The sequence below is a fragment of the Stomoxys calcitrans genome, chromosome 2 (assembly GCF_963082655.1).
Source record: "Stomoxys calcitrans chromosome 2, idStoCalc2.1, whole genome shotgun sequence".
NCBI classification, from domain to species: domain Eukaryota; kingdom Metazoa; phylum Arthropoda; class Insecta; order Diptera; family Muscidae; genus Stomoxys; species Stomoxys calcitrans.
This window is the reverse complement of record NC_081553.1, coordinates 159387644-159409045: the sequence shown is the minus strand read 5'-3', so window position 1 is coordinate 159409045 and position 21402 is coordinate 159387644. Positions and strand designations below refer to the sequence as shown.

Here is a 21402-nt window from a genome sequence, read left to right as displayed (position 1 = left end):
GGTCAACAAGGTGGGGAGAAAGTGTAGGAGCTGTCAAATGTGACGCCAAGTATTTTGGGACACTTAATGGTCGGAATCATTTCTCCATCGACCATCACAGTATTCACCTCACGCGTATTTGTAGTGAACAGTGTGGCTGAAGATTTGGTGGCGGATATCTTCAGATTTCTTGCAGCGAAATATGAGGCAAGCTCGTTGAGGTAGACGTTCAACCTATCGCAGATGTCATCAATGGGTGGGGGGCCTGATGCCATGATCGTACAATCGTCCGCATATGATACGATCTCTATGCCGTCTGGAGGGGGTGGGATGGAGGATAGGTAGAGGTTAAACCATGTCGGAGATATCACCCCACCTTGGGGAACTCCCTGTTTCACTCTACGGTGTTTCGACTTCTTATCCCTAAATTCCACAAATGACTGGCGGCCACACAGATAATTCGCGACCCAACGTTTCAGGCCTGGCTGGAGGGACGTGTTGGCGATGTCCCCAAATAATTTGGCATGGCTGACCGTGTCGAATGCCTTCGATAGGTCCAGTGCCACGAGGACCGTCCTATCACATGGCCTGGATTGATTGAAGCCACGGCAAATGTGTGTGGTGATGGCATGCAAAGCTGTTGTTGTGCTGTGCAGTCTCCGAAATCCCTGTTGATGCTCGACGAATGGAAATTCTCCTACGAGGCTCGGGAGGAGTAATGCCTCAAGCGTCTTTGCCACTGGTGAGAGAAGGGAGATCGGTCTGTACGACTCCCCCAACTCGGGTCTTTTCCAGGCTTCAGTAGCGGGATCACTCTGCCCATTTTCCAGACATCGGGAACTATAAGAGTGTTTAATGACAGGTTAAGGACAGTGGTAAGGTACTCAACTCCAGGTGAATCTAGATTCTTCAGCATCAATGTAGAGATTCCGTCGGGGCCCAACGCCTTGGAAGATTTGGCGCCACGGATGACATTCGTAACTTCGCCCACGGTAAATTATGATGGCTGTTCATCGGCTCGGTGACCACGAATACGGCGAATGGCTGTCCTCCTTGCCCTGTCCCTCTCGGGATGCACAATAAATTGACGGTTGAACAACCTGGCGCATCTCTTCGGATCAGTCACGGTTATCTCGCCAAAAGTGACTGAGGTCCTGTCGTCTCGTCTACCGGGGTTCGAGAGAGACTTAACCGTGGCCCACAGTTTGCCTGCACCGGTGCCTTTACACTGCTCCAAGTGTTCCAGCCACAAATTCCGCTTATGTTCGTTGACTACCCTGTTTATTTCCAGATTCAGCTCGCTGATTCTGGGGTTATCGGGGTCCATAGCACGAATCCCATCACGCTCGTCTGCGAGTACCACTGCTTGCGCCGGGAAATTGGGTCGCACTTGTTGTATTCGACCGGCTGGTATAAAGGGAGCGGCTGCTGCGTTGATGATGTCTCGGAATTTCCTATCGGCCACAAGCACATCAGAGGGGGTGGCAGTTCATTGAAGCGGCGATTGGTATACTCTCTGAAGCTAGTCCAATCGGCCTTCTTATAATTGATGAACGTCCGGCGCTCAGAGGTTATCAAGTCGGGTGGTCGGTCGATGGTGAGAGGTGGGGAGGTGGTCTGACCCCAAAGAGATGACGGCTTGCCAGGATACGTCACTCAGGAGATCAGGGGATGCAATTGAGATGTCTGGCAAGCTGCTGCACCTCCTCGTAATCCTAGTGGGGGCATCCTCATTCACCGTGCAAAACGTGGAGCTGTCTATCTGCTCTGCCAAAGCTATGCCACGCTGGTCGTTACCTAGGGGAGAATGCCATGACGTGTGATGTGCATTAAAATCCCCCAGAACCAGACGACCATGGCCAGATAGCAACCCACTTATGTCGGGGTTGTAAGCCTGGCCATTAATCGGGACACAGCTACCAACCGGCGGTACATACACGTTGTATATCTCTATCTCGGCAGTACCAGACCTGACTGCTACCCCCATACATTCCATGTATGGGTCACTAGCGTCAAGCGCAGGCGAGATAGGTCTATACTGCACGGAATGGTGTATAACGAAGGCCAATCCCCCACCTCCATTCCTTGAGCGATCCTTACGTAGCACATTGTAAACGTGACAACTGTGCAAGCTGCAGGTGTTGGTCAGCTTTGTCTCCTGGATCGCTGCGACCGATATGCTCTTCCGACTCATAAAATCTACGATTTCATCAATCTTGCCACGCAGTCCGTTGTAGTTTAACTACAAGAACGATACACTTCCCGGCACTGGCCTGGCAATAGTAGGGCTAGGGTGCTGTCGTTGCATAAATTGCCATACGGGAGAGGTCGTGGGGGTCACATAGTCCGACGACGAGGACGCCGAAGGCGACGACGGCGACGCTTGTGACCCACTGCTGGCTATGTTCGCACAACACCTAGCGACATAGCCAGTATGACTATACTCCCGTAGCGAAGTTAGGCCAGAGCAAGAACGGAAATGAACCCACTCCAAGCACCGGTTACACCTCACCGACACCGACCGATGATGAAGGCGGTTCTGGCAAACCGAACAGAACCAGGGTCCGGGGTTCTTTTCAATCCCGGCACGGACCAGAAGCGTACGGAAAAGGCACTCCGGGATGTGCCTCTCCCATGACGAAAAAAGACGAACACGTACACTGAGGCGGCAGCCCTTGCCGATGAGGATTCCATCGGGTCAATCCGGTGCGTACAACCGGCTGCCATGGACTTGTGTATGTCCATAGTGGCATGGGCGAATTAATATCCGCACCCTCTTTTTAACCCAACCTAGTGCTTTGACTTCTACGTTCGTACTCAACTCCTAAAACTATTTCATTTAGACCCAGATATATTTAAATCGGCGACATGTCCTTTGAGCAGGTTTAGAGGCCCTTCGAATGCAAATTTGCACAAATTTTTGAGTTCCCGAACACAGCTAATATTTTTCGTTTGATGTCAATTTCATTCAAATCCATTCAGCCGTTTGGTCGTTATATGTACAACAAATTCGCCTTTATAAAACCTTGTCTGTATAATAATATATATTCGCATCTCTGAAAAAATATATTTCGATTCATGTCAATTTCATTAAAATTTATTCAACGGTTTGGCTATAATACGTACCACAAACTCGCTAGTTTAAAACTAACCTACTTCATATGACTTGTATATGGTTATAAAGTTATTTGTATTTTTGTGCATCCTCGCAAAACATATTCAAACAACAACAAAAATGCCTCGCACGCCAAAACCGAGCCTTAAATAATTGGCTGACCTACATGCCAAGTAGGGCCACGCACATCACATCCCCACAACACCTTCACCTAAATAGTGATACTCTTTCTCTCGCACCATTTGTTTCTCTTGCTCTCACCAATAATACACCCACATACGGCTTTCACACTGTAAATGCACCATGGTACAAGAACTTATGTCATTTGTCAAAATGTCATTTGCCCAACAACGACATTTCTCTGTGGAACCCTGGAGGATTGTTTACAACTCGTAATGTGTAGAGTGCGCTCGTAGATGTGTTTTTTTCCGTTTTTTTATGTGTGAGTGAGACATATAGGTGATTTACTTTCTCAGTCCTTTCTTTTAGCCACAAACCTTCTTTCACAATCCACTGTGTGAGTGAGGCAGGTATAGCATGGTTATATATGTTTGCTGCAGTTTCCTTGTAGCTGCTTTTGTTCACATATAGTCGCTGCCAAGATACACCGGACATTAGCACAGTGTTAGGACATCCGCTTAGTAATCCGGAGGCCCAGGTTCAAATCTTGGTCAGGGTGAAGTTTTTTTTTATTTTTTTGTAATTATTCAATTTTTTTTTTTGTACTAAAATCTGACATTTCCATTTCCATTGCAAATGGAAATATGGATAATGTATCTGGCTGAGAGATTTGTTTCATATTTTCGCCCTGTCCCTGAGCTCAAATTTCCTTTGGGTAGCCATATTTAACTTGGAATTTGCTGAATGGTGTTACTTTTTGGAAGTGACCCGAGCGTTTAAAAGCGCTTGGATCAGCCGAGATCAGCTCTTTTCAGTTCAAAGTGATCTCCCCGACCAGAACCCCTGTCAGTAAAGTTTTTTTTTCTTTTTGCGTTGTTATTCGCTATTATAACTTTTGGAAGTTTTACCAACAATTTATAAAGTTCGCGAGTGAATATAATATTAGTTTTCACGACTTTTCTTTATAAGTAAGTTTGAATAATAATTCACGCGAGTGGTTACAGTATTTTTTTTTTTTAAGGAAATTCCTTTGATTTTATAGTCTGCAATAGCATTTGTTTTGCCACGAAAGAAATTTTATGCATATATGCACGGATCCTTTTCTTACTGTTAGCTGTTCAGAGAATTAAAATTTTCTTGGTAAGAGTGTGTCTAAGTTCTCTTATTATTTCCTGGTGGTGACGTTATGTATTTCATTATTCTTCAGCTTTGGAGTCTGTGACCACCAGACGAATGCTCTCTTCACCATCGATTGGCTTCGCTGTGATCAGTCCGTGTATTTCTGCCGTCGTGAGGTTGTGTAATCGGCGTACCCCCAGTAAAGCGTGGTTAAAAGGGAAGCGGGAGGAATTAATCCCCGGGGAAAATCTTGGTTTTTCGGCCTAGAAGGAGAATTTTCTTTTTGTACAAGTCTTTGACTCATCATAACCCTTAAAATCTGAAGGCTGTGCTGTGGCTAAATTAACTCCATTCCCGGACGGTAGAATTATATTCATATGGCCTGATTCGTTGTGCGAGAAAGAGACCATTGTGTGATTTTTATATTTTTGCTTAATGCCTACACTTTACGATTTACTAAAGAAAAAGACTCTAGAGTTAATAGTTTTTTTAAAGAAACCTTTATTAAAAGCACTTTGTAAGAAAAAAAAAGAACAATGAAAGTGAAATGTCAGTGTTCGCAATTTTACAATTAGTAAATCTTAAATTTTTGTTTCACGCTGAAATTAAAATTAAAACTAACCATATCTAAGTGTGCAAAAATCAAAATCGTTGTTGTCATAGCAAAAGACTATTTCATACCTAAAGGCAAGTGATTTATACAAACTATGTACATTCATACATACATAAAGGTTTTTGTGTAAAGCCCTTAAAAGAAGGGAACATCAAAGCATTGCAAGCAGCTTCGTGTACCAATCGCATTGAAAGGCCTTTCAACGAGGGAATCGAGCTACCAAGTAAGTGATCTTAACACTCTTTTTGTTATTACCTTTGGGACTCGCTCTCTTAGAATGTTAAAAGCAACCGTTACCCTTCTGAGAGAACTTTGTCCAGTAAATAATTAAAATCATTTAAATAAATTTACTTATTAAAGATTTTCCATTCAATGATTCGAATTAATAACCTAAAAATTTAAATTCGAATATGTGTCTGGATGGTCTTTAATATAGAGTTGCAAAAAGAAACAGGAAATATTAACTTTGCTTCCGAACGCATGCATACGAGATAGTCACGTATATACAGCTGACGTCTACGGCACAACAACAAACGCCCACCAGTTTTAAAGTTTTGAAGACACTGCTGCAATCATACATATTGTGCCTACAGCATCGCAACTAGTTTAGTGGAGCAGTGACCATTTCGTATGCACGCGTTACATAGCAAATATTTATATTAAACAAATTTAAATCCTTGTCGAGTGTTTATTTAACTATTAACAACGATGCTGATAGATATTGCACCCTCCAATGCATACAATTTTCTGTTTTGATAACGAACATAACTCCATTACTTGCTCACCGGAGACTGTAGAATTTAAAAACCAAATGTACAAACTCTGCGGTCATTGACCCAGTATAACTCAGCTGTTTTTGTACGTATGTCGGTATGTCTATATGTTCGCTTTGTTACAGCACAGCAAGACAATTTAATACGGGTTTCTTAACATAAAGAAAAAAAATGATCGCATGAGACTTCACTTTCATTTAAGAAAAAAAAAACCATTTATTTTTTTTCCTAAAAGGAGATTTATTTTATACCCCATATATTTTTCTTGGATAGCTATAATGTTCTACTATTATAAAATTTGTATTGTTAACTCTTAGCTACGAATTGAGGGAACTCTCGATAAGGTATTTTGAGGAGATATTTGGGAACCTGAGTTAACTAGAACACAATAGTGCTTTCTTGCTCTGTTTAATGAAATTTTAGGTTTACTCTTAGCTGTTAGGTTAAACTAAAATAAACCATGTTCATAAAAATGAGAAAAATGCTAAATTCCTGAATTAGAAATAAAACTTTGTATTTTCGGAATGAAACTTTTTGGTAGATATTTATTGAATAAAGGTCGTTTAGTCGCAGATATGTGCTAGATATACCGTTGTCGTTTGATTTCCTCTGACCGGAAGTGTAGAGGGGGTGTGGCGTAGAAGGGTCTACCATGAATTTGATGCTATTAAGGAAGCTAGGTAGACAGGTAGGGAGGGCGAATTGTGGTGAACACCATCTTAACCACAACCGAACTTACACCTGAATTTACTTTCCCATTTCTTTCGTTTAGGCCGTACTCTCTATTAAGAGTCGACCTCATACAAGCACGCAAATATCTTATTAAAATTTTACGGTAGCGAAGTGAGTGAGTGAAATGGCAAGATCCCAACCCACCGACGAGCAAGTAGGCCGGAAAAACATGCGTGCTTCCGCCATGATCACCCTCAAAGAACCCAGTGGTTTAACAAACCTACTATTTCCGGTACAAATCGACCGTTGTATGCTACAATTATGAAATTTTTGGCGCCCAACGTGGGGCCCGAGTGACTTTGAACCATTATGTTTGTTTTTCTCTTCTTGCGTAAGCTAGAATGTTGAACAGGTCTTCTTGATATTAAAGATATCGTAGTTAATTCACTCGGCTCCAAAACTTTTTTCCCCTCTTTCTCTTTCCCACTATTCTTTTTATTTCTTATCATTTTCTATTGTTGGTAACATTACTTATCATTGGATTTTGCAGTCTGTAGGAAGCAGTAGTGCTATCGGATGTAACCGGATAATGATTATCGCCAACCCTCTCCTTTTACTGTCTTAGTGAATATTTAGGCTGTTGATATTTTTAATGGAATTCAGTTTTTGGAATATATTTCTAAACCTGACTTTAAGATATCGATAATTTAAATAATTTACCCTTAATTTTTTTTCGTATTTGGAGTATTTTCATGTTATCAAGGACATGATTATCCAAAGTGAAACCGCTTTCTTATCTTTGTCTGTATCTCTACGTTTACTTCTCCTAATTTTTCCTATTCGGGGATAGGTTATTTACAAATTATGTTCCACCCCACATCTCCTTCCGGTAACAGTTAAGGAATCAAACGATTTTGTTTATGAAAATCTGTTTTTTCGATTTAGTTATTATTTTTTTAATATTATTACTAGATGCTTTATCTTGGGATAATTTTCATTTGATATTTTGGATTTGATTGATGTATCATTGATTAGTGTTGAGTTTTTTTTTTGGCGATCTCATATATTGTTTTTTTTGCGATTCGATTGTGATATTTTTATTAATTCGGTCTTGAGGCTTCGGCACTTATTTAATGATGTCGGTTCGTAGAAGTACGGAGGATATCCATGCTGCATCGACTGCTGCATTAGGCGAGGATACTTGTTCTATTTGTAGGCAGACTTTGGCAGACACAGCGTCTATGACTGAAACCGTGTGTAGGCACCGTTTTCATAAGACATGTATTTCTAATTATGCTCGCACGAATCAGAATTGTCCAGTATGTGGTGTTAGAGTTACGAAGGATGTTGGTGCTTTGACATCAAAATCCTCACAGAAAGTTAATTCTCCGGTTACTACTAGATCGGTTGCGAAAGCAAAGAATTTTGATGCTGGTAGGTCCACTGATGGTACGGCTCCTGGTCAAAATCCGCTCAATAGTAGTCCAGCAGATACATCACCTGCTAGTTCCACTGTTTCAGTATCAGCTCTCAAGGAGGTGGTTACCACGATTGTTTCCGAACAGCATACACAATTACTTTCCGTTTTGAGAACACAAATTTCTGCGTTGGTTGAGAAAAGTGTTGAGGCTGGCATATCGCGCTTGAATTCAGTGAATTCTATACATGCTTCGCACTCGTCGTCACCTCAAACCGGAGGGAATCCTCGAATGCATGCTTTGCCTGACGTGGAGCAGCGTACTTTGGAACAACTTTTGGGGATCCAACCTCGAAATTTGAATCAAAGTCACAATGCTAACCTGCACGGAAGTTCAAACGCTGGTCAAGAGGCACTTGATGTTCGCCCTAGCCATAATGGCACAATGACAGATTTATTGTTCCGACCTGATAGGATTAGCCAGATTTTGCATAATTGGAAACTTAAATTTAATGGAAGTTCGAATTGTTTGCCAGTGGACAGTTTCATTTACCGCGCTGAGGCGTTGACAAAACAGACATTGAATGGTAATTTCGAAATTTTGTGTGGAAATGCCAGTATGTTATTCGAAGGAAAGGCTAGTGACTGGTTCTGGCGTTTTCATAAATCAGTAGGTAATTTTCAATGGTCTGACTTGTGTAGAGCACTGCGTGAACAGTATCGTGATTCTCGTACTGATATGGACTTCCGAGAATTGATACGCGATCGTAAACAAAAGCCGAATGAATTGTTTGATGTTTTTTATGAGTCAGTGATTGATCTTGTTGATCGCCTTAATCAACCCCTGTCTGATCGTACCCTCGTGGAGATCTTAAGAAGGAATCTGCTCCCCGAGATACAACATGAGATTCTCAACATGAAGATAGATTCTGTTGGACAATTGAGAGAGGTTTGTCGCCGCCGTGAATTCTTTATTCAGGATATGAAAAATAGGCACAGTGTAGTGAGCAATAAGTCCCATAACTTTTCGAGGCGTGTTTCTGAGCTGGATGTTGCAGGCAGCGAGGGTCCTGAATTGTTAGAATTGGATGAAGTTGCTGAAGTCAACCTCACCTGTTGGAACTGTAAGCAATCCGGGCACCGATATCAAGACTGTGTTGCTGATAGAACCATCTTTTGTTATGGATGTGGCATGCCCGACACCTATAAGCCCAATTGTCGAAAGTGTGCTTCAAATTCAAAAAACTTCCGCTCGAATCCACCGAAAGGTGCATCCAGGGTGAACAGCCCTGCCGACAATTAAAGTTACTTACTAACACTATTGAAGAATTTCCCAAATGTGACTCCCCTATTTCGTCTGCTTCCTCTAAAACAATTTCTTTAGCTCCTTCTGATAATATAGCATCAAAATTGCCAGTTATTCCTGCCAGACTTGGTCCCAGACCATTAAAACCTCTCCACGAGCGTATAAAACTTTATTACGAGGCTCGCGCTAGAATTTTTGGTGAAGAGCATAAGCCTGCTCGATCTGCGATACGAATGAGAAACTTTTGGAAGAAAGTTAAAGCGGTGAAGAAACTTTTTGCAGTCTCAGTCATTAATAGGCCTGGTGATGTCCGTCCATATGCCGAGGTTCAGTTATTGAATAAGAATATGATCGGGTTATTAGACACAGGTGCCTCTGTATCTTGCCTAGGTTCACAAGCAGCTAGGAACATTTTAGTGTCTAATGAGAAGGTCCGAAGATTTAATACCTCAGTCAACACGGCTGATGGCAAACCGCAGGATGTGAAAGGTGTTCTGACAACCGATATTGCATTTAGGGGAAAAGTTGTACCCATATCTTTATTTATTGTGCCTAGTTTGTCGCAAGATTTAATTCTAGGAATGGATTTTTGGCGAATTTTTGATTTGTTCCCATCATCTTTGCTACCTTGTATTGCCCCTTGTATTCCGAATGTGTCCGAAATTTCGAATAGACGTTTCCTTACTAGTGATCAAGAAATGAGGCTTCGACTTGTTGTGGATGCTTTTCCTTCATTTTCCAAGGAGGGACTTGGAAAAACTACCGTTCTGTGCCACGTTATCGACACTGGCGATGCCAAGCCTATAAAGCAGCGCCATTTCCCGGTTTCTCCCGCTATTGAGAAACTTATTTACGATGAACTCGACCGGATGTTGGCAATGGGGGTCATCGAGGAATCGACTAGTGCTTGGTCATCTCCAGTTGTTCTTCACAGGAAACCTGGAAAGAATAGGCTCTGTCTGGATAGCAGGAAAATAAACTCCGTGACTATAGGCGACGCTTATCCTCTTCCTCATATCGACGGCATATTGAGCCGTCTGCCTAAAGCTGAATATATTAGCAGCATTGATCTTAAAGATGCATTCTGGCAGATACCCCTCGACCAATCATCGAAAGATAAAACAGCCTTTACCGTACCTGGAAGACCGCTGTATCACTTCAAAGTCATGCCGTTCGGATTGTGCAACGCACCTCAAACAATGTCCCGGCTGATGGACAAAGTGATACCAGCTACTCTCAGGACGGAGGTATTTGTTTATCTGGATGATCTCTTGGTGGTATCTGCTACATTTGATCGTCATATGCAAGTGTTAGAGGAAGTGGCTAAGTCTTTGCGTGCCTCCGGACTGACAATTAATGTTGAAAAAAGTAGATTTTGTGTGACGGAGGTCCGATACTTAGGTCATGTGGTTGGTGACGGGGTAATTCGCACAGACCCAGAAAAAGTTTCCGCAATAACAGATTTTCCGACACCAAGGTCTGTGAAGCAAATCAGACGGTTTTTAGGGATGTCAGGTTGGTATAGGAAATTTATTCGGAACTATGCGGCCATATCAGCCCCTTTGACTGATATGCTGAAAGCAAATCGTAAGTTTATATGGAGTGAAGAAGCTCAAAGGTCCTTTGAAGAGTTAAAGTCTATCCTGAGTTCAGCCCCTGTTTTGCATAGCCCTGATTTTTCGCAGCCTTTTTATATACACTGCGATGCTAGCAAAACAGGTATAGGAAGCGTATTGGTGCAAAAGAATGCGGAGGGTGAAGAGTTTCCCATTGCCTTCATGTCAAAGAAACTCAATCAAGCCCAACGCAACTATAGTGTCACCGAACAGGAATGCTTGGCCGCAATGGTGAGCATTAAAAAGTTCAGGGCTTATATCGAGGGACATGAGTTCACGGTGATAACAGATCACGCGTCGTTAAAGTGGCTCATGTCTCAAAGCGACTTAAGCACAAGGCTGGCTCGGTGGGCTTTGAAACTTCAAGGGTACCGCTTTAAAATCGAACATCGTAAAGGATCGCAAAATATAGTTCCGGATACCCTTTCCCGTGCCAACACGGAAGATTTGTCCGAGGTCTATGGTTTGTCTGAAATAGGGACTGACAGAGGGATTTTTGTAGATTTAAACTCTACCCCTTTCTCCTCAGATGAGTATAAAGACTTAGTTAAAAAAGTTGAAGAAAACATTAACTCCACTCCTGACGTAAAGGTAATTGATGGATACTTGTACCGCAGGACTGAACATTCGGTTGGGGAACAGACGACTGATGACTTGACTTGGAAACTGTGGATACCCCGGAGTTTGGTTCCGGAAGTTTTGAGACGACACCATGATGATCCCATGTCGGCCCATTCTGGTATGAATAAGACTTTAGAGCGCATTCGCCGTTACTATTTTTGGCCCAATTTAGTGAATGATGTCAGAAGTTACATCAATGCCTGTGAAATCTGTAAGACAACGAAGCATCCTAACCACGTTATGCGTCCGCCAATGGGTAAGACCAGTGAAACGTATAGGTTTTTTCAAAAACTTTATGTTGACTTCTTAGGTCCTTATCCCAGACCGAGATCTGGTAATGTTGGAATTTTTGTCGTTTTGGACCATTTTTCAAAGTTTTCGTTCCTTCAACCTGTTAAGAAATTCACTGCCGAGGTGGTGACAAAGTTTTTAGAGGAAAGTCTTTTTCACGTTTTCGGTGTGCCAGAAACTATAGTGTCTGATAATGGCACACAATTTAAAGCCCATAAATTCAATGACCTTTTGCAAAGCTATGGCGTTTCCCACGTTTACACTGCCGTTCATTCGCCTCAGGCCAATGCGTCTGAGCGGGTAAACCGCTCAGTAATTTCTGCGATAAGATCTTACGTCAGGTTGGATCATAAGGATTGGGATGAACAATTAAGTAGAATTTCTTGTGCATTGCGTTCAGCCGTCCATTCTTCTGTGGGTACCTCTCCATATTTTATGGCCTTTGGACAACATATGATTACAAATGGGTCCACTTACAAGCTCTTGAGGACGTTAGGCATGCTTGATGATCGTTCGATTCAGTTTAACCGGTCTGACTCCTTTGATATAGTCAGGACTAAAGCCACGGAGTGCATGCGCAAACAATTTGAACGCAATGAGAAGGCTTATAATACGAGATCTCGCGAGGTGTTGTATGAAGAGGGTCAGGAGATATTCCGTAGAAATTTCCGACAGAGTGACTTCGAAAAAGGATACAATTCTAAATTGGCTCCTACATTTATTAGAGCACGGATTAAACGTAGACTGGGCAATGCATATTACGAGCTTGAGGACTTACAAGGAAGGCCAATTGGTAAATATCACGCTAAAGATATTCGTCAGTAGAAACATCTACCAGCGTGATCATCTTTCGGTTCATTTCACTCCCCGAAATCTGATTTTTGTGGGGGGTAAATGTAGAGTGCGCTCGTAGATGTGTTTTTTTCCGTTTTTTTATGTGTGAGTGAGACATATAGGTGATTTACTTTCTCAGTCCTTTCTTTTAGCCACAAACCTTCTTTCACAATCCACTGTGTGAGTGAGGCAGGTATAGCATGGTTATATATGTTTGCTGCAGTTTCCTTGTAGCTGCTTTTGTTCACATATAGTCGCTGCCAAGATACACCGGACATTAGCACAGTGTTAGGACATCCGCTTAGTAATCCGGAGGCCCAGGTTCAAATCTTGGTCAGGGTGAAGTTTTTTTTTATTTTTTTGTAATTATTCAATTTTTTTTTTGTACTAAAATCTGACATTTCCATTTCCATTGCAAATGGAAATATGGATAATGTATCTGGCTGAGAGATTTGTTTCATATTTTCGCCCTGTCCCTGAGCTCAAATTTCCTTTGGGTAGCCATATTTAACTTGGAATTTGCTGAATGGTGTTACTTTTTGGAAGTGACCCGAGCGTTTAAAAGCGCTTGGATCAGCCGAGATCAGCTCTTTTCAGTTCAAAGTGATCTCCCCGACCAGAACCCCTGTCAGTAAAGTTTTTTTTTCTTTTTGCGTTGTTATTCGCTATTATAACTTTTGGAAGTTTTACCAACAATTTATAAAGTTCGCGAGTGAATATAATATTAGTTTTCACGACTTTTCTTTATAAGTAAGTTTGAATAATAATTCACGCGAGTGGTTACAGTATTTTTTTTTTTTAAGGAAATTCCTTTGATTTTATAGTCTGCAATAGCATTTGTTTTGCCACGAAAGAAATTTTATGCATATATGCACGGATCCTTTTCTTACTGTTAGCTGTTCAGAGAATTAAAATTTTCTTGGTAAGAGTGTGTCTAAGTTCTCTTATTATTTCCTGGTGGTGACGTTATGTATTTCATTATTCTTCAGCTTTGGAGTCTGTGACCACCAGACGAATGCTCTCTTCACCATCGATTGGCTTCGCTGTGATCAGTCCGTGTATTTCTGCCGTCGTGAGGTTGTGTAATCGGCGTACCCCCAGTAAAGCGTGGTTAAAAGGGAAGCGGGAGGAATTAATCCCCGGGGAAAATCTTGGTTTTTCGGCCTAGAAGGAGAATTTTCTTTTTGTACAAGTCTTTGACTCATCATAACCCTTAAAATCTGAAGGCTGTGCTGTGGCTAAATTAACTCCATTCCCGGACGGTAGAATTATATTCATATGGCCTGATTCGTTGTGCGAGAAAGAGACCATTGTGTGATTTTTATATTTTTGCTTAATGCCTACACTTTACGATTTACTAAAGAAAAAGACTCTAGAGTTAATAGTTTTTTTAAAGAAACCTTTATTAAAAGCACTTTGTAAGAAAAAAAAAGAACAATGAAAGTGAAATGTCAGTGTTCGCAATTTTACAATTAGTAAATCTTAAATTTTTGTTTCACGCTGAAATTAAAATTAAAACTAACCATATCTAAGTGTGCAAAAATCAAAATCGTTGTTGTCATAGCAAAAGACTATTTCATACCTAAAGGCAAGTGATTTATACAAACTATGTACATTCATACATACATAAAGGTTTTTGTGTAAAGCCCTTAAAAGAAGGGAACATCAAAGCATTGCAAGCAGCTTCGTGTACCAATCGCATTGAAAGGCCTTTCAACGAGGGAATCGAGCTACCAAGTAAGTGATCTTAACACTCTTTTTGTTATTACCTTTGGGACTCGCTCTCTTAGAATGTTAAAAACAACCGTTACCCTTCTGAGAGAACTTTGTCCAGTAAATAATTAAAATCATTTAAATAAATTTACTTATTAAAGATTTTCCATTCAATGATTCGAATTAATAACCTAAAAATTTAAATTCGAATATGTGTCTGGATGGTCTTTAATATAGAGTTGCAAAAAGAAACAGGAAATATTAACTTTGCTTCCGAACGCATGCATACGAGATAGTCACGTATATACAGCTGACGTCTACGGCACAACAACAAACGCCCACCAGTTTTAAAGTTTTGAAGACACTGCTGCAATCATACATATTGTGCCTACAGCATCGCAACTAGTTTAGTGGAGCAGTGACCATTTCGTATGCACGCGTTACATAGCAAATATTTATATTAAACAAATTTAAATCCTTGTCGAGTGTTTATTTAACTATTAACAACGATGCTGATAGATATTGCACCCTCCAATGCATACAATTTTCTGTTTTGATAACGAACATAACTCCATTACTTGCTCACCGGAGACTGTAGAATTTAAAAACCAAATGTACAAACTCTGCGGTCATTGACCCAGTATAACTCAGCTGTTTTTGTACGTATGTCGGTATGTCTATATGTTCGCTTTGTTACAGCACAGCAAGACAATTTAATACGGGTTTCTTAACATAAAGAAAAAAAATGATCGCATGAGACTTCACTTTCATTTAAGAAAAAAAAAACCATTTATTTTTTTTCCTAAAAGGAGATTTATTTTATACCCCATATATTTTTCTTGGATAGCTATAATGTTCTACTATTATAAAATTTGTATTGTTAACTCTTAGCTACGAATTGAGGGAACTCTCGATAAGGTATTTTGAGGAGATATTTGGGAACCTGAGTTAACTAGAACACAATAGTGCTTTCTTGCTCTGTTTAATGAAATTTTAGGTTTACTCTTAGCTGTTAGGTTAAACTAAAATAAACCATGTTCATAAAAATGAGAAAAATGCTAAATTCCTGAATTAGAAATAAAACTTTGTATTTTCGGAATGAAACTTTTTGGTAGATATTTATTGAATAAAGGTCGTTTAGTCGCAGATATGTGCTAGATATACCGTTGTCGTTTGATTTCCTCTGACCGGAAGTGTAGAGGGGGTGTGGCGTAGAAGGGTCTACCATGAATTTGATGCTATTAAGGAAGCTAGGTAGACAGGTAGGGAGGGCGAATTGTGGTGAACACCATCTTAACCACAACCGAACTTACACCTGAATTTACTTTCCCATTTCTTTCGTTTAGGCCGTACTCTCTATTAAGAGTCGACCTCATACAAGCACGCAAATATCTTATTAAAATTTTACGGTAGCGAAGTGAGTGAGTGAAATGGCAAGATCCCAACCCACCGACGAGCAAGTAGGCCGGAAAAACATGCGTGCTTCCGCCATGATCACCCTCAAAGAACCCAGTGGTTTAACAAACCTACTATTTCCGGTACAAATCGACCGTTGTATGCTACAAATGCCAAATGCCGGCTGTGCAGCAGTATGTCTGCCGTGGTTAGAAGAAGAAAAAAGTTTAATTATTTTTCAGGCACAGAGAAATTCGTAAGTTATTGTTTTGTTCACCCCCCGATGAGGGCCAAGTTCAATGTGGTATGTCAGCATTTCCTTTCATTAACGAGACACCGCATTAAGAAATAGCAGCCGAATCAATTATGGAAACACTAAAATACGCATGTGAAAATTGTGATGGTGAAAACATGTAAACAGAATGTCTGTCATTACACAAAAATACATGCATTGGAAAAAGTACAGCTAATAAGCAGGGTTGTCGAGCTTGGTTTATGTGGTAATTGTATCATAGATGCGTTTTCGCTATTAATGGCCCTCACACCAAATATGGTTGAAAAATCTCCTAACCAAAGACAAAACGCGTCCCATAGTGGTTGGTGTGTGTTGCTATCTTTGGCTTTCCTTTTCCATTTGCATCTCCGATTTCCAGCTCGTCTCGAAAGAGAAACAAACAAAAATTGTAAAATTTAATGATCTCGCCCTAACAGGCAAAAAAATTGAAAAACTTTACTTTTTGAATATTTGATTTTCTTCCAAGAAAAACGTTTTACAATGAAAAGATTTTGCGAATAATGATTTCCTTATGTGTCATGTGCGAAAATTATTTATGAAATTCAACGAGTCAAATTGCATGCTCATAAAAAGGTGGGTTCAAGTTCGTGTTTCACAGAGAAATACCAATGTTCTTCACGATTACTTTTTTGAAAAACCAAAAAAAAAAAAAAAAAATATCACTGATAACATAACACTTTTATTACAATATTATCATAATTCATGGGAATGCCCTAATGAATGAAATCAGAAAGTCTTTTTGCTTCAAAATCCATTTTCTACAAAAAGTAATCGTGAAAAATTATTAATTTTCACTGTAAAACACGAAAATAATACTCTCCTTAAGTATGGAAATGTGTTAAAATAATATTATTCAGCACTTTTGTCAACGAGAGCAAGTTTTTTTTGCCGCTAGGTCATTTGACATCAATAAGGGAACAAAGAGAGAAAAACTGGTGTATCTGATTTGTACCACCTTTTCTTATTTTATCTCCAAAAAATAAAAAAATACTTTAGGACTTAGAAAGACACGATGGAAATTATAAGCATATACGACAATAGTTGGATGCAATTTTTACCGGACATCTTTTCCATCAAAAAAGGATTTTTTTTTTATAAATTTTAATAAAGTTAACATTTATTTTTTTTACTATTTAGCAATTATAGTTGCTTAATGTTTTCAGTTTGTTTTGTGGAAATAAAAGTCATTAAAAACCATTAGACCGACACAAACAATAACTTGTTGAAATCATAAATCTAGTTTGAGAGCAAAACTAAGCGCAAATTAAAAAAAAAAAATCATCAAAATACTGAAGCTGATTCCCCGAAACTTTCCCTATAAAATAAGCTTTTCACAAAGACAACCAAATGCAAATTTGCAAATTTTGCCCATTAACATTCCACTAAGGAACACGGGCAAATTTCTCACATATCAATGAGTGCAGTCCGATTCAAGTTTAAGCTCAATGATAAGGGACCTCCTTTTTAAAGCCGAGTCCGAACTGCGTGTCGCAGTGCGACACCTCTTTGTGGAGAAGTTTTACATGGCATAGTACCTCACAAATGTTGCCAGCATTAGGAGGGGAAAACCACCGCTGGGGGGAAGGGGTTGGGGGGCGGACCCTCCCCTTTACCCTAATTTTTAGAAATGCTCGATTTCGGAGATGGGTGGTGCGATTTTAGCGAAATTTTGTCTGCCCTCTTATAGTAACTTAAAAACAAAAATTTGATGTCCAAATTTCGGATGGAATACCCAGGGGGACCGCCCGCCCCACCCCAAAAAACTACCAAATATATAAATTGACCAATCACGGCAATATGGGACGCAAATGAAAGGTATTTAAGATAAGAAAATGTATCTGATATCCAATTGTCGGACCAAGTGTCTGGGGACCACACAGGGGGACGCCCCTCCAAAATCATAAAATATCAACAAAATAAGACATTGTAATTTTAAATTAAAGTTTCTCGGAGTTCATAAATGTGATTTTATTGAAATCCTAATCAATTTTTACATTTCAGAACGTTTAATCATTGAATAAATGTGTTGCCATTCGGATTGAATGTTGACAAAATTGAAAAATGGCGATAGTAAGCGACGATTACATTAGCCGCATTTTTCTAGCATTTTCCTCCATACAAACTAAGCGAGAAAATCCTCGAAATAGGTAAATAAAGGGTGATTTTTTGAGGTTAGAATTTTCATGCATTAGTATTTGACAGATCACGTGGGATTTCAGACATGGTGTCAAAGAGAAAGATGCTCAGTATGCTTTGACATTTCATCATGAATAGACTTACTAACGAGCAACGCTTGCAAATCATTGAATTTTATTACCAAAATCAGTGTTCGGTTCGAAATGTGTTCATTCACCGTTCAGCGATGAGGCTCATTTCTGGTTGAATGGCTACGTAAATAAGCAAAATTGCCGCATTTGGAGTGAAGAGCAACCAGAAGCCGTTCAAGAACTGCCCATGCATCCCGAAAAATGCACTGTTTGGTGTGGTTTGTACGCTGGTGGAATCATTGGACCGTATTTTTTCAAAGATGCTGTTGGACGCAACGTTACGGTGAATGAACACATTTCGAACCGAACACTGATTTTGGTAATAAAATTCAATGATTTGCAAGCGTTGCTCGTTAGTAAGTCTATTCATGATGAAATGTCAAAGCATACTGAGCATCTTTCTCTTTGACACCATGTCTGTAATCCCACGTGATCTGTCAAATACTAATGCATGAAAATCCTAACCTCAAAAAAATCACCCTTTAAAACACGGCAATTGAATAACGATTTTGCAATCTGGATTTAGAATAAGCTCAAACATCCAATTAAAGTCGTTATTAACTCTATAAACCAGTTATTGGAAAGTTGTCCTTTCTTTTAAGCAACGTTTGTACTGTTTTAATAAAAAAATTTTTATTTTTCACATGCATAAACAATTAAATATCTCCCTAAACTATTAAAATAAGACTATTATTAATATGTTATATATACAACGTTTGCATTCTACAATTTCCACCAATTTGTTGCGTTTGGAATTTGTCCATTCTGTTTGTTCGCATCTAAATTTTTCCGCTTTTTTCTATTTTAGCGTAAAATTTTTCACAACAAATTTTGTTTACTTTGCAAACATAATTAAATAAATTGTATTTTATGAAGAGATTAAAAAACTAAACTTGGCATTTTTTTGTCTACACAGAAAAAATGGAAAACTATATTCAATTAGGAAATTTGACGAAATCTGACCTACATATAAAGGAATTAGTATTATTGAATAACAATTTTGTATTTTGGATTTATGATAAGCTCAAAAATCCAATTAAAGTGGTTATTAACTCAATAAACCATTCATTTGAAATTTGTCTTTTCTTTTAAATAATGTTTTTACTGTTTTAATAAAAATTCATAGCTGATATTTTTCACATGAAAAAAAAAAATATTTGTTTGTATAAAACATGAAAAATATTGCTGAACATTTTTTATATTATTTCTTAATGGTTCCAGGCTTAAAAAAATTGTCGATACCATTTTAAGCCTCTCTTCGTTGTCGGCTGCACCGTCTGTAAACAGTATTATAAACATTATAATGTATATACATACAAATTTAAAATGAATCGTAATAAATACCAATCTTCGCATTTTGCGTGAAATACCACAAAATCTAGATCCACATATGTTATCTTCCATCCTCAGCGCCCAAGTCATATACACATAGCCCATAAAGTCTGCGTTCACCCGACAAACTTTTATGATTGGTTAAAGAACACAAAATAAAATTATAAATCAAATCAACTCTTACATATATTTTTTCTTCGTATTCCTAACAATAAAAAACAAAATTCTAAGTTTGGTTAAGCACTTTCACTCTAGAGCGATTTAAATATGATAACAATTAAATATAACACCACAAAGTCTGCGTTCAGTAATTAAAAATAAACAAAAGAGTTATTTAAACAAAAAAAAAACATTTTAACACATCAAATAAAAACATATTAACACATTCCTAATATTTGGTAGGAAAGCCACGTTGTTTTAAGACTGCACTTAGTCTATTTGGCATGGACTTTACCAACTTCTCTGTTTCCTCAGATGTTATTTTCGCCCATTCTGCCTGCATGACACTTCGTAACATCTCCTTGCTGGTTATAACGTGCTGACGAATTTTTTCTCCAATAGATCCCAAAGATGCTCAATGGGGTTGCGATCTGGTGATTGGGATGGTGTTTCAAGCTTTTTTGGAGTGATATATAGAAGCCAAAGCCTAACAACCTCCGATGTATGCTTTGGATCGTTATCTTGTTGAAACCAAAATGTCGTTGCTAACCCTAGTTTAGCAGCACTTGGTTTCAATTTTTTTTTCAAAATATTGAGATATCCCCATTTATCCATTTTGGACTCAATAAATTCTAATTGACCCACTCCACTAGCAGCCATACACCCCCACACCATAGCTCCACCAACACCGTGCTTCACCGTTCCAACTAAATTTTTTTTTCCAGCTCAGTCCCGGACTTGCGCCACACTATTTGCCGACCTTTAATGCCAACAAGTAAAAGCGTGCTAAGTTCGGCCGGGCCGAATCTTATATAGCCTCCACCATGGATCGCATTTGTCGAGTTCTTTTCCCGGCATCTCTTCTTAGGCAAAAAAGGATATAAGAAAAGCTTTGCTCTGCTATAGAGCGATATCAAGATATGGTCCAGTTTGGACTACAATTAAATTATATGTTGGAGACCTTTGTAATATGTCAGCCAATTCGAATAAGAATTGCGACCTTTGGGGGCTTAAGAAGTAAAATAGAGAGATCGATTTATATGGGAGCTGTATCAGGCTATAGACCGATTCAGACCATAATAAACACGTATACTGATGATCATGAGAGGATCCGTCGATCCGTACAAAATTTCAGGCAAATCGGATAATAATTGCGATCTCTAGAGGTTCAAGAAGTAAAGATCTCAGATCGGTTTATATGACATCTATATCAGGTTATGAACCGATTTGAACCTTATTTGACACAATTGTTGAAAGTAAGAATAAAATACGTCTTGCAAATTTTCAGTCAAATCGGATAGGAATTGCGCCCTCTAGAAGCTCAAGAAGTCAAGTCCCCAGATCTGTTTATATGACAGCTATATCAGGTTATGAACCGATTTGAATCATACTTAGCACAGTTGTTGTATATTATTACAAAACACGTCGTGCAAAATTTCATTCCAATCGGATAAGAATTGCTCAAGAAGTCAAGATCCAAGATCGGTTTATATGGCAGCTATATCAGGTTATGGACCGATTTGAGCCATACTTGCCACAGTTATTGGATATCATAACACGTCGTACAAAATTTCAGTCAAATCGGATAAGAATTGCGCCCTCTAGAGGCTCAAGAAGTCAAGACCCAAGATCTGTTTATATGACAGCTATATCAGGTTATGAACCGATTTGAACCATACTTGGCACAGTTGTTGGATATCATAACAAAATACTACGTGCAAAATCTCATTCAAATCGGATAAGAATTGACACTCTAGACATGGAC

The 21402-nt window shown here is 39.2% G+C and overlaps 1 protein-coding gene and 1 long non-coding RNA gene across 2 annotated transcripts in view; one reads left to right on the top strand and one right to left on the bottom strand.

The window, feature by feature from the left end:
• Window positions 1-21402, top strand: part of LOC106091649 (lysosomal thioesterase PPT2 homolog) — a 47255-nt gene that overhangs the window by 6331 nt on the left and 19522 nt on the right. The gene's annotated exons all lie outside the window — the stretch shown is intronic.
• LOC106091650 (uncharacterized) lies at window positions 2813-3377 on the bottom strand. Its single transcript, XR_001222034.2, has 2 exons — window positions 3106-3377; window positions 2813-3035 (listed from the first exon to the last, which is right to left on the bottom strand). It is a non-coding gene; the product is annotated as an uncharacterized LOC106091650 (long non-coding RNA).